Source organism: Lutra lutra, chromosome X (assembly GCF_902655055.1).
Source record: "Lutra lutra chromosome X, mLutLut1.2, whole genome shotgun sequence".
Classification (NCBI taxonomy): domain Eukaryota; kingdom Metazoa; phylum Chordata; class Mammalia; order Carnivora; family Mustelidae; genus Lutra; species Lutra lutra.
The window spans coordinates 37,870,851-37,884,152 of NC_062296.1; the positions used below are offsets into that span (position 1 = coordinate 37,870,851).

At 49.6% G+C, this 13,302-nt stretch overlaps 1 protein-coding gene across 1 annotated transcript in view; it reads right to left on the reverse strand.

Annotated features, from left to right (window-relative positions):
- The window catches only part of FRMPD3 (FERM and PDZ domain containing 3), a 51,274-nt gene extending 38,485 nt beyond the window's left edge, over window positions 1-12,789 (reverse strand). The window contains exons 1-2 of the mRNA XM_047716813.1: window positions 12,704-12,789; window positions 3,503-3,607 (exon numbers count right to left, since the gene is read on the reverse strand). The gene's annotated coding sequence lies outside the window, so the exon portion shown is untranslated. The remainder of the gene's footprint in view (window positions 1-3,502; window positions 3,608-12,703) is intronic.
- Between the last annotated feature and the right edge of the window lie 513 nt (window positions 12,790-13,302).

The following is a 13,302-nucleotide window of genomic DNA, read 5'->3' on the forward strand; positions in this document are numbered from 1 at the left end:
GGAGACAGGGAGCCAAAGGTATGGAAGGACAAGGAGACAGAGGAAAGAACAGATCAGTGATCATGTTACCTGCAGACCAGAACCAAATGCTCTACGAAAACATTGGGCCATATCGAAAGTTCACCTTTCATTCGGTATCATGGCGCACCCCCATTCTACTGCGGCTCAGCGTTCCACAACTAGGGGTGATGCTTGTCCCACAGATACCACCATACCCTAAACAGCAGATGGAAGGCCTCCTTAGGACCCACCTCACTCACTTGCTCTTATATGCGGACACTCCCCTTTCTACCAGCCCCTTCGCAGGCCGAGATCATGTCCACATCCGTGCCTTTGCTCTGCCAACCCCCACAGTCTCCTAGGTCCTTTCTGACCTGGCCCCTGCCTACTTCTCCAGAGTCCTGTCTTGCCAGTCCAGGTACCCATCCTGCCCTTTCAGCCTGTATACTTCTGACAACTGATCGTTCAGGGACCGTGTCACTCCCTGCAGGACACTGCACATCTCCGACCCTGAGACACCCAATGCCAATAGCATGCCAAGTCATCGGCATGTCCCACAACACCTTCCGACATTTCCCAAAGCTGAGAGGGGGCAGTGCCGACCCTGACTGAGGACCACTGGCAAAGCCCATGTTTGAACACCTGGTAACTTCTTAGCAAAAGTTTTCTCAGCCTCAGCCCAATGTCCCTTGATTTATAGAGTGGTTAAGTTCTCCATAAATATGTGTTAAATAAAGACTGTTCTCTTTGCCTTCCTCTTTCCCTCTGTGGCCAACTCCTACTCATCCTTCAAAACCCAGCTTAAATACCAATTCTGTAAAGTCTTGTCCAAACTCATCAGGCACTTGGACCTGGTGTTCCCATGTGTTGTCAGGGTAATGTCACACACACCTCTTTCAGTGCTCTTAGCATAGTTTTGAAGAATGTTTGTCTTTCACAAATGGTGAACTCGGCCCTATTCAATCTTTGTAGTTCTGACATTGAGCAGAGTTCCTGGCACATAGTTGGTGCACAATACATGGGTATTGAATATATGAGCAGTAGATATGTAATGTGTGCTTACTTGAATGATTAGAATCATCAGGAGAGTCCGATTGTTTTCCTGGGCCATCACCAGTTTTAGAGGAACCAAAAAGCTTTCTAAGATGGCCAGAAATTCTTAATTCAGTGGGCATTCATTGAGCCTCTCGTATATACCTCACACTATGCTAAGTACCTTCCATGAGGGCCAGGTAAAAAGAGAGGATTGGATTTGGTCTTATAATCTTGTTGTAGAGACCAGGCACGGCCACGTGAATCCACTAGAAAGCAATTATAAACCAAAACCAAACCAACAGGTATAAGATGGGTAAGATTTCCTAGGTGAGGTGAATTAGATTTTGACCTAATGGTGGGAGTAGACTGTTAGAGAGACCAGAAGAACAGCAGTCTACATCTGGGGACCCTCACAGACATGAAGAAATGAACAAGCAAGTCCTCACTGGTTGGGATTCAGTTGGGGGTGGTGGAGAGTCAGGAGTGGGTATAATGTTGGGAAGACGTGGCTCCCTGGTTCTCGGCCTGATCCTGAGATGCCTTTCTCCCACCAGGCCCAGGCTGATGACACCCAGCCGTGGCACGTTTTATTTAGCACACTGGGTTGGACTCAGATAATTACTTAATTGATTTTGCTTAAAAATAGAGTTGGCAAGGAACGCCCACTGGATTTATTTGTGCTCTGGCTGCTTAATAAAGCCCCGGAACACCGAGGCAGAGGGAGGATGGGACAGTCTTGGAGTCACCTGGGCCTGGACTCCCCTAGGTCCTGAGCAACGGTGAGGCTGCTAGGGTCCACACTGGTTGCATGGGGATGGGGGTTGTGACATCAGGTCTCTTCTGGAGCATAGCTAGAGTGGGAAGACTGATGTCTGTCTGTTTCTGTCTTAGTCAAGGGCTTCACACTGCATGTGGTGGCCTGTCCAGGAGTGATGGAAGGACCCTTGGGTGGGTCCCAGCCACTCTGGGGCACTTGCTTTGAGGTTCGTCTGGGGTCGGGCCTTGATCTTGACTGTGGCTAGCTGAGATGTAGGAGAGGGGAGTCATGTTGGGGGGAAGGGAGAGTGAGGAACGGGGAGCGGAAGGGAAAGGCAGAGAGGGGAGGAGAGAAGGAGAGGAGAGATGGAAGGGAGGTTTTCACTGGGTGGCCTGGTCTTGAGTGATTACTCTGTAACACTGAAAGAGGATAGTCTGTCCTTTCCAGATTCAATTTGCATCTCCTCTGGCTTTTCGAGGGCTTAGGACACACATGTCCCCTTAGTGGCTTGGCCCTTGGAGTGTCCCTTATCATGATACCAACCTCCTACTTCTCTTGACGGAGATGGAGCCCAAACACCCAACTATGCGATGGCTTCCCCAGGGGGACCCTGGAGTCCCCTGGCTTCTCAGCTTTCCCTGAACGGGGATGGAAGAGGGCCTGGGCTGAGGCTGGGATGAGTGCCGGGGAAAAGGCCATGGAAGACACCTGTGTTCTCTAACCCTTCTGAGTGGCTCTGAACTACACCAGTGCCTGGCACCCCACTGACTTCCCCGCTCGAGCTGGGCCTGCTGGCTTTTCTCAATGGCAGCTGTCCTCTGTACAGATGGGCCATGGGCCTCCCGGGAGCCTAGCCCGCAGACGCCTGCAAAAGCCCACAAACGGCTGTTAGCTCAGCTCTCCCCGCCCCCCACCCCCACCCCGACCTGGCTATCACGGACTTCTGCAGGCTCCTGGGGCACTCGGGCCATAATCCATGACTGCTTAACACACACCTCCCTGCTCTCCACCCATCTCTTCTCTGGGCTTATCTGGAGCAGGCAGCTCAGCTCAGGGAAACCCCAACAGAGCAATGAGAAAGACTTCGGGCTGCCAGCCTGGCAGCTGCACAGCAATGGACTGTCAAGGATCACCTGCTCGTTGAAACCATACCACCCAGTGGGGGACACTGCGTCGTCTCAACCCAAACCACTACCCCACAGAGCCCCCCACCATCACTGAGCTGTATCCAGGGGCAGGGAAGAAGTGTTTCTTTTGCATCCCTTGCTGTGCTGGGGACACAGCAGGTGCCTAATGAAAGCTCTGTGACAATGAGAGTCTGTATCATTTCCCCCAGGCTGCTAGCCAGTGTCCTCTCGGGTCAAGCTGGGCCAGTGCAGGACCACTTTGATGCGAAGAGAGATCGATTTCACCAGCCGCTCTGGCTTGGGATCTTCAGAAAACCACTACCTCCTCCTTCCTGCTTCTGTCAAATAGCCCAGGGATGTTTGTGGAGCGCTGGCTCTGAGCCTGAGCTAGGCTAGGGAGGCCCACATATTCCTAACTCACTGCTAGCCTGGAGCCCTGTGGTTCTCCTCGTCCAGCCCCATAAGGCCGCCTGCCCCGCCCACTCCAAAGAGCAGCAGATGAGCGCCTGCTCCAGAGGGAGACCTCCAGGGCCCGGCTGATTCTAGCCAAGGGCTGAGGACAGGGAGCTAAAGCTGCACTTACTGCGTCTGTTTCTCCAACAGCCACCTGCTCAGAAAATCGGACCTTTGCAGGATTCGATCTCAGCCTGGCCTTCTTTGCGGCGCTGATGAAAGCAGATTTGGGGGACTGGAAAAAGAACAGAGGGCCGGTGAGTGCTCCATCCCTGGAAAGAACCTGACCTTTGCCATGCTGGAGTTAAGATGTCTCAGGACGGGTACACTTCGCCTTGCTGATCAATAAGTCGATAAGTATCGATTCCCTGCTAGGTGCAAGGCAACGTGCTAAGTGCTTCCTTCCACGACTGGTGTGTTCTGAGAAAAGCTGGGTGTGCATTGAATTCGGGTAAATTGAATCCCGTTATTAACACTCTAGGCCTAGGGGAGTTGGCAAAAATTCTTTAGTAATAACATCCATTGAATGATTACATATTTGGTGTTCGTAGTGTGAGATATACCTAAATGGTGGCTTTTATTACATCTGAATATGAGCACCTCAAAGGAGTTAAAGGAATGATCTTATTCATCTCACAGATATGCCCTGCCCCCAGGAAGGAGATTATAGAAAATGACCCAAGGAAAACGAGGAATCTTGCTGAGGGGCCCCCTTCATGTCTTTGAGGGCATTTATTCATTTGTGTGGCAAATTTAGGGAGAACCTCCTATTTGCAGGCACTGTTCGAGGTGACGAGGGATTCAGCAGGGAGCAACACCAAACTCCCAGGCCTCAAAAAGCATCATTCTCGCAGGATCAGAGAGACAATAAACAAATCAGTTCCTTTTGGGTAGCAGACAAGGACTCTGAGGCCAAATCAAGCAGGGTGGAGGGCTACACAAGAGAACGCACTAGTGAGGAGGGGTGAGTGAGGAGGGCATTATTTTTGACTAGATGTTCAGGGGAGATCTCTCAGAGGAAGGAACATTTAAGCAGAGACCGGAAGCAAGTGAGGGAGAGAGAGCCTCCCAGGCAGAAAGGATGATAAAGGCTCTGAGGTGGAAGGGGGATCCGGGCGCATGAGAAACGGCAAGGAAGCCCAGTGTGGCCAGAGCAGAGCGATAGAGGGGGAGCTGGAGGAGTTGCGCTCCAAGAGGCAGGTGGGGGCTGGGTCACGTAGGGCCTTGTCAGCCATGGTCAGAACTTTCGATTTGACTCCACTGGAGGGTTTTAAGCAGATAGGGTCTGACTTGCATTTTAAAAGGATGCCTCTGGCTGTGGTGTGGAAAACAGCATAGGAGGGTCGACACCCAAAGTAGGGAGACCAGTTTGGAGTCTCCTGAAATAACACAGTTCAACTATGATGGTGGCCTGGGCTAGGGTAGTCATAATGGAGGTGATGAAAAGGGAGTGAATTCTGGACCCATTTTGAAGACAGAACTGAGCTGATGTGTTGACGGATCCGATGTGGGAGGCAAGAAGAAGAGAAGAGTCAACTGGAAGAACGGAGTTGCCACTTACTAAGGTGAGCAGGACTAGGGGGTACATCAGGATTGGGGCTCCTTCAAACCACCTCCTCTACTGGCTTTGTCATGGAGCCTTGGAGTCCCACAATCAAGAATCCCTGAGAGTTAAGATCCCGAAGGCCTCTGCCAACTGGGAAGGGGATCCATTACGCTATTTTCAGCCATTAATGCTGCAGTTGAAATCCATTTACCAGATCGGCCACAGGAAGACAGGGCCCTAAGATAAAGACACAGCAGAAACAAACGTCCTCATCAGGGCTTGGGCCCTGGTCCCAGCTGGGTCTCTTCTGGAGCCAGCAATCTCATTCCCCACAGAGGGTGGATTGTAGGAAGCCACCTGTTCCACCCAGGTGCACTCGAACCTCGGGCGGTGGGTCTCCTTCCTGGCTGCATGGCAGAAAGAGTGGGGCAGCTTTCCAAACCCCTGATGCCCAGGCCCCACCCCAGATCAATGACCTCAGATTGCTGGGGCTGGGGCCCAGGCATTGGCATTTTCTTTCTTTCTTTCTTTCTTTCTTTTTTTTTAAAGTTTCCATTGACTTCCAAATGTGGCTAAAGTTGCGGGGAACCACTGAGCTAAAGGCACAGTAGACTTCTCATCCTGAGCCACAGAGGTGGTTTGTTGGCAGCAGATGGTATGGCACAACAAAATCCAGGCCTGGAGATCGTTGCAGAAAGTGATTACAGTATTGATTGTTCGTGGGAGTCAAGAAATGCCTTTGGATGTTGTGCAGCTTTGTGCTTAAATCCTGGGCAGGGGCTGCAGGCTGCAGCAGGAGCACAGGGCAAGGACAAGATAGAAAGATCTGGAACTCTGCTCAGCGCTGCTTGGCTCTGTCTCCATAGTAGTCTGAATGTCCACCTGAGGCACCACAGACACAAGGCAGGTGAAATCTTCACTTCTACCCATCATTCCCTCCTTTTTCTGTAACCATCTGTCATCGGATGCCTTCATGCACAGTGGGGAATGAGGCATCTCTAGAGGCCTCAGTAGGCTGTGTAGTCCACCCTTTATTTTTACACGTGAAAATGGAAGCCCCTGGGAAGAGGGTAGGGTTTGCTCAAAGTATCAAAATGATTTGGTAGTGGAGCTGAAACTGGAATCCAGATTTCCAGCGTCTTGGATTGGTGACTAGGCTCCATAGCCCACTGAAGCGTGGTGTCCATTCCCCAACTTTCCTCCACTGGTTCCGGTTTGATGCCGGTCCTATTGAACGGACCTTTGAACATATGAAGGACCACAACTGGTATCCTTCCAGGTCTTTACCTATGAGGAGGGGACAGCCTCCTTGGGATCCCTACCAAAAGTCTCAGATTGGATCCTGCTCAACAGATACGACTATACACAGAAGATCCAGATATTTTTATAGGAGCAAAACCATGAAGGAGGAAGTGGAATTGCCTATATTTTCAGGGCTTGTAATCATTTCCGGTGTCTGTGGTAGAGCTATTTTCAGCTTGTTCATGCCTCATTCCTCACTGACCCTTGTCCTCTCCATCTCTAAGACTCCGTTCTATTCTCAGTCTTCAGACTTGATCACTGATGGTGACTCACTCATCGCCAGCTGGTCCCGACTACATGTCACCGACTCACGTCTAGCCTGGTGCCTCCACACAGGTGACGTCTGCCTTGCAGTGGGATAGGAGGGGCTCTCAAAGGTCGCCCTGTTCCAAAGCATTTTTGAAGCTCAGCTACAGGGCCTGAAGTTCTTAACGTGAGGGTCACTCTCTTGAGTGAAAATACTAAGAATTGGGAAGGCCCTGATCAAAGCGTGAATGTGGTCCCAGGGAGGAGTAATGAATTCCTGGGCTGGATCCTGCCTGCCACCTGTTTTTATAAATAAAACTTTATTGGTATACAGTTGTGATCTTCACTCAGGCTCCACCTGTGTTTGTTTTTGCAACTATCATGCATCACCTACAAAGCTTACGATATTTACTAGACAGCCCTTTACAGGGAAAAAAGTTTGCTAACCCCTGCACTAACTTTTTAGCATGCACTCCCCACTGTTTCTAAAACTTTCCTGATGGTAAGAATCACTGGGGAGCACTTGCCGAAGCACAGATTTCTAGGCCCACGCCAGACTTAAAAACGTCAGAATCTCTAGGAGCGTAAGGCACAGGAATTTATATTGTTGAAAATGTCCTAGCCCATCAGGCAGAGATTAATTGGGACATCTGAGCTCTTCACTGACCCCGTTTTTCCCCCTCAAGCAGTTGGGAATCTCACTTTGCAACAGGCCCCCTCGCTGGTGAAAATGAATTTTGGCTGGGAACACGGGACCAGAATCAGGAAGCACCGTTGGGGGCCACTGTAAGCCCCTTGAAGCCAATATGAAGCTAGCAGCTTAGTGGAATAAGCAATAGCGGAGAGGGCCTGCCTCTCCCTCAGGACTGAATTCAGCAGCTGGTGATTCTCTGACCATTTTTCTTTTTAATTTGGTGGCTCTGTTAGGACAGATTTCAGGGTTGGGTTCAAAGTCGGGTATATGGCCCAATATTTTAGTGCAAGATAGAGGCCCACTTGGATTGTGAGAGGATAAAGCTTGGGTTCCTGTAGCACGGACAGCCTCCTAGTCTCCTTTCCACTGGTCTTTGACACCTGAGCCTCCTTCTAAGCAATCCCCATAGTAACCACTGTGGGAGTCTGAGCGCCAACCTAGGGCCAACCTAGCCAACCTAGTTTCATGGGACTACTGATAAGGGACCCAGGGCCTTCTGATCTGCTCTTGGGGCCTGGAGGTGAACATGCTCTCTCTTCGGCTTCCAAGGCCCCCTGCAAGACACACATGACCCGCATTCCTCATCTCTGGCCCCGACAAAGTTGTTCTGGGCACACTGCCCTGGGCACACTGGGCTGCTTCCCACTTCCGGTGCCCACCTCATGCTGCCTCTTCACCATCGTTGCCCTTCTGGGCCCCCAGTGTCCCCTTTGCTTAGCTAAAAGCCACCTCTAAAGCCCAGCTCAAATTCCGCCTTGGTCCTGAGTTCTTCCCCAATTCCTCCAGTTCCCTCCCCAGATTTTCTATAGTACTCTTCTTCCCCTTTTCTCCCTCAGAGAGAAAGAGGTGGAGGGAGGGGCAGAGGGAGAGAATCTTTAGCAGGTTCCATGCCCATCACAGAGCCTGACATGGGGCATGATCCCACAACCCTGAGATTGTGATCTGAACTAAAACCAAAAGTTGGAAGCTTAACCGACTGAGCCACCCAGGTACCCCTATAGTACTCCTTGTTAACCCACACTGCTGGAGCTCATGTCCCCCACTAGGTTGTAAAAGAAGAGATGAGATTTTATATTACTCTACTTACCCCTAGCACCAAGCATAAAGTAGGCACAGACTTAAAGAGAGCGGTTGATTGCTAAGGTTCATAATGCATTAGTTCACCAATTTGGCAGATACGGCTTAAGCACCTACCATCTGCCAAGCACCATACCTTGAGAAGCTCTGTGGAAAACTAATACTTCTGGAGTAGTTCTCATTATTTTGGCCTTTTTTTTCTGGGCAGATGGTTCCAAGCAGAGGGGATCCTGGCTCTTTGGGTATAGGTAAGTCTTCAGTACTGGAAAACTAGTTTCATTTGAAGGGACTGTCTATTTTCTTCACTAGGGCCATTTTAAGTCCCAACAAAGTATTTAAAAAATATTGATTGAGGACCTACCATGTGCCAAGGTCTAAAGTTACCAAAATGCATATATATTGAGTCAATCACGGGGGATAGTCGGTCACTCGAAGATTAAGGAACTCTTTTAAATACATATGGGCATAATAAGTGGCTATAGAGGCAGTATGCATAGACAGGCCCTGGGAATGGACCCCTGTGATCACCCCCACTAAAACACCCTCAATGGTCTGACATCATAAATGTCACTCTATTACAAGAACAGTGTCATCTGAAAGAGACCGCATATTAGATCAGTAGTTCTTGATACGTATCTTGGCTGCATAAGAATCCTTTTGGAAGCCTTTTTGAAAGACCAACTCCTGAGTCCCGTCCCCAAAGCTTCAAATTCAATTGCTCAGGGCTAAAGCCCAAGTATCAATAGTTTTAAGAACTTCTCAGGTGGTTCTAATGTATAGCCAGGGTCAAGAACCACTGTACTAGACCCTCCTCAGCCACGGAATGTGGAAGCCAGAAGGAGCCTCAGAGGTATGAGGATTCCTGGGCCACAGGCTGGACCTACTGGGAGACTGTCTTCTGGAAGAAACAGTAATCACAATGAACACAGGTTGCAGGGCGGGGAGGTGTAGATAAGCTCTCATCACATCTTGAGAGAAGACTCTCTGTCTCAGTCCATTTCTGTGACTCACGGTAGTTATGTTTTATAAAGCCACCTCAAACACCGAACGAATGAATACTGAACAGTTGCTCCTGGGGGAAATGCGTGTGTGTGTGCGTGTATGTGTGAGTGTGGCGTGCGCACACACAGGCGTGCATGTGTGTGCGTGCATGAGTGCGAGTATATGTGTATGTCTCACACAGATGATAATTTTGAATTCTAAAAACAACTCATCCTGGTAGATTCTATTTTCTTTCACTGGGAGAAAATGAAGTTCTGAAGTGTTAAGTGACTTGCTTGAGGCTGCCCCATTAACGGGTGCCAGAATTGGGATTCAAAGCCCATCCAACTGCTCCAGAGCCTGACCTTCCTGCACTACCTGGCACTGCTCCCTGCCATCTCTATTTTCCAGACACCTCCGTGTGACGGCTGAAACAAGATGGCAGGGCGCTGCCCTGTTTGACCTCAGCTGGAATTGTGTGCATTGGGAGACTCTAATTTTTCATGCTCTGCCTATGTCCATAAGTGAGCAGAAAAGCACCATGGGTCTCAGTTTGGTGGTCACGAATAAATTTTAGGGAGTAGGTGAACTTGCACATGCAGAATCCAGAATAGTGAGGATCGACTACACATGTATGCAAGACTGACATTTACTGGGGAGGTGCTGGCATGGCCATTCCCATTGTGAGGGTTTCTTTCACACTGATTGGTAAGTAGCCACTGCCCTGAGCTTCCTGGGTGCCCCCTGACCTCTGCCCTGGGATCTCTTTACCAATGGTCAACTGAAGGGTTAACACCTGGCCCAGTTAGGAGGCCTCCAAGACTCTGCTCCAGTGCCCATGGCTGGCTTACATTCTGATCGAAAGGCTCTGACTGTACAGGTTAATTGTTTTGACTATGGCCCCTGTGTGTTTGTGCTCACTTCTATGCTCCAAGGGTTTAGAGAGCATAAGGCCAAGTACCAGACTATAAGCTCTGTGAGGGTAGGAGCCATGTCTGTCCCATGGACTGCCACGTTCCCAGCTCAGAAGAGCACCTCGAATGGTAGGTAACAGATGTTTGCTGAACGGACCCACAAATGAGAAACTCTCGTTGAGGTTGGTCAGGCTGAGGTGTCTGGAAGAGTCTCAAGCCAGGCTTTCAAGGAAACAGAAACGTGTTAGAAGAAGTGTGGAGCAGTACAAGGACAGAAGCCTGCAGGGTATAAGAACTAAGACCTGGACTGGGGGAGAAGGAAAGCAGCCTAGCCACAGCAAAGAGGCCCTGGAATAGGACAGCGCAGGCATCAGAACTGGAGGGCAGAGGGGTGTTGGGGGCACTGGTATAAGAGGTGGGGGGCAGAGTTAGACTTTTTATTCTGTACCTACGTTTGGACACTTGAGTTTGGGTTGCCATGATGGCTGGGAGCTGGGTCTCCTTTATTCCTTCGACACATACTCATCAAATGCTTACTCTGTAGCAGCGAACGATACACAGCCCTGTCCTCGTGGAGCTGACATTCTAATAAGGTTTGGGTGAGTCACTAAACAGCCTGTGGTCCATCTGCACTATGGGACACTACTCAGCAATTAACAAGGGACAGAATGCTGATACTGGCCAAAACTTGGATGACTCTCAAGGGTGTGCTGAGTGAAAAAAAGCCAATCCCAAGGGATTATGTGCTGTATTATTTGGTGTATATAATATTTTGGAAATGATGACATTACAGAAAGGGGGAACATACTAGTGGTTGATGGGGACTGAAGTGGGGGGGGGTGTGTGGCTTTAAAAGGGCAAGGTGAGGGGTCTTGTAGTGGTAGGATTGTCCAGTGACTTGACTATGCTGGTGGCCCCGTGGTGGACCCACACCACACGTGACGGACCGACACTGAACCCTCTACACACATTGCATCAGTGTCAATGTCCTGGTTTCGAGATGGAAGTTTAGTTCTGGGAGCTGTAACCCTTGGGAGAAACAGTGTAAAGGGTACACACGGCTGTGTGTACTAGCTTTGCATAGCTTTAAACTTCCTGTGAGTCTATAATGATCTCCCAGTGAAAAGCCTACAGATAAAATATTTTTGCTTTGAGGAAAGAAATGACACAGTATCAGGAGATGGGGATAGATCGATGCTGTCTTAAAAAAGGTAGTCAAGGAAGGCTTCTAAGAGATGACATTTGAGGAGAACTGAGTAACACAGTAACCCACAATGAGAGGTAAAACACAACAAGCATGTTTTCTTTTCTTTTCTTTTTTTTGGTTGGGGGAGAACTGGTAGCCATTTCATGACAGGAGCCTGGGGAGTGAGGAATGACAGTCCACTGTCCACTAGGCAACTTGCTGTGCAGAAAGGCAGGGAGGGAGGAAGGGGTCTATTTGTTACACCTGCTAAGGTGGAACTTGCCTGCCCAGAGCTACAGGAGGATTGCTACTGAGAAAAGCCTATTTGCCAGAGAGCAAGTATGAGAGGGAGAGGGAGAGTGGAAGGGGAGGGAGAGAGAATGTGCCTGTATAAATGTGTGTGTGTGTGTGTGTCTGTGTGTGTGTTTCACACTGAGGATGGCTTGGGGCCATGGGGAAAGGCAGTTAGTGCCAGAGCTTGATTTGAACCCATCCCTGACTGACGAGCCCTGCACCTGCACACTGTCCCTGGCTTTGCACGGAAAGGCCAACTCTCTGGAAAATCTTTCCCTCTGTCTCTGCCTGGGAAATCCTGCCCCATCTCTGGAGGTATGGCTCAGGTGCAGCCTCCTCTGTGAAGGCTCTCCTGATTTCATGCCCCCTAACCCCAAAAGGTGGGACCTCTCCTGTGGCCATGTGGGTGGGACATTAGTGCTGGAGGGCAGGGCAGTCTTGGGGACACTGAGAAGGGACAACTAGGCTGGAGGTGGAAGGAGGGCTCTGAGTTTTGCACATTAAAGTTCTGCACTGGGTCTGTGCATTTGAGATTACTATAACAGCCAGTTAGTGACTACATCAAGACAAAGATGAACCCGTCTGTCCAACTGTACTTTCCCACCAACGTCATACTAAATTCCCCCCTTGTGGTGCTGGGCCTCATACATTGCATGGCATCTAGGAAATACTGCTATGAATGAATGAATGAATGAGACTAGCTAGCACCCACCATCTTCAAGGACTTTATGGGAGCTGGACCCTGGGCAGGTACATTTTGAGGGGGCATAGCAAAAAAAAAAAAAAAAGTAGAAAATCTGTCTGGGACCCGGGGCAGTGAGCATGTGGCCTCTGTGGAGGTAAAGCGTAAAGCAAAATGCACAGGGCAGAACACCGCATTGGAGAGCCTTTCAAAATCCCCAAGCCTTGAGGGTAGAAAGCAGAGTCAGATGTTCAGAAGGTACACCTTGCCTTCACACTTCATGCCTTGGCTCACAACATGTGGATTCTAGTCTTGCTGTCCACCCGCCCTCCCGTCACGGTCACTTTCCAATATGGGATTCTGTCACCTCCGTAGGGAGGAGGGGTGGCTGGCACAGCAGCTCACTCACCTGATGAGTGTGCTGAACTGTAAGAACGATGAATTCTTTAGCGCTCCTACAGAGAGAAGAAGGAACAGGACAGTTGTGTATCACGCACTAGGTATTCATCTTGCACGAGAAGCAACACCAGAATTCTCCCCTGGGTTGCATTCAGGGATACGGATTAGGCCAGTGGGCACTCTGAATATCTGTCCGGCTGCCTCGCCTCCCATTTTTTTGTGGCAGTCAACGGAAACCATCCATAGAGGTTCATGTGGGCATATAAAGAAGGCATTATCATAATCTCTGGGGCTGTCATTTTTCAGGTCTTCCCATTCTAGTTCCCTCTCACGTTTGCTCTGTAGAACTCCCCAAGCCTTAGGAGCATTTTTTTCTGTAGAATAGAAAATTCTCGAGGGAAATTGAAGGCCTGAATTATAGAACTGAATTGGCAATTTGGTATTTAAGCAAGAGGAGAAATTCAAAGGAAAAACCCAAAGGAGGTCATTTGGTTATCATGACTCATACTCAGCAGATTTGTTTTAATTGAAGGACCAAAAAACGAGAGCCAGGGAGCAACAGATGGAACCAAGGATCTCCAGACAGCAAATATTCAAAGGGATGAGGAA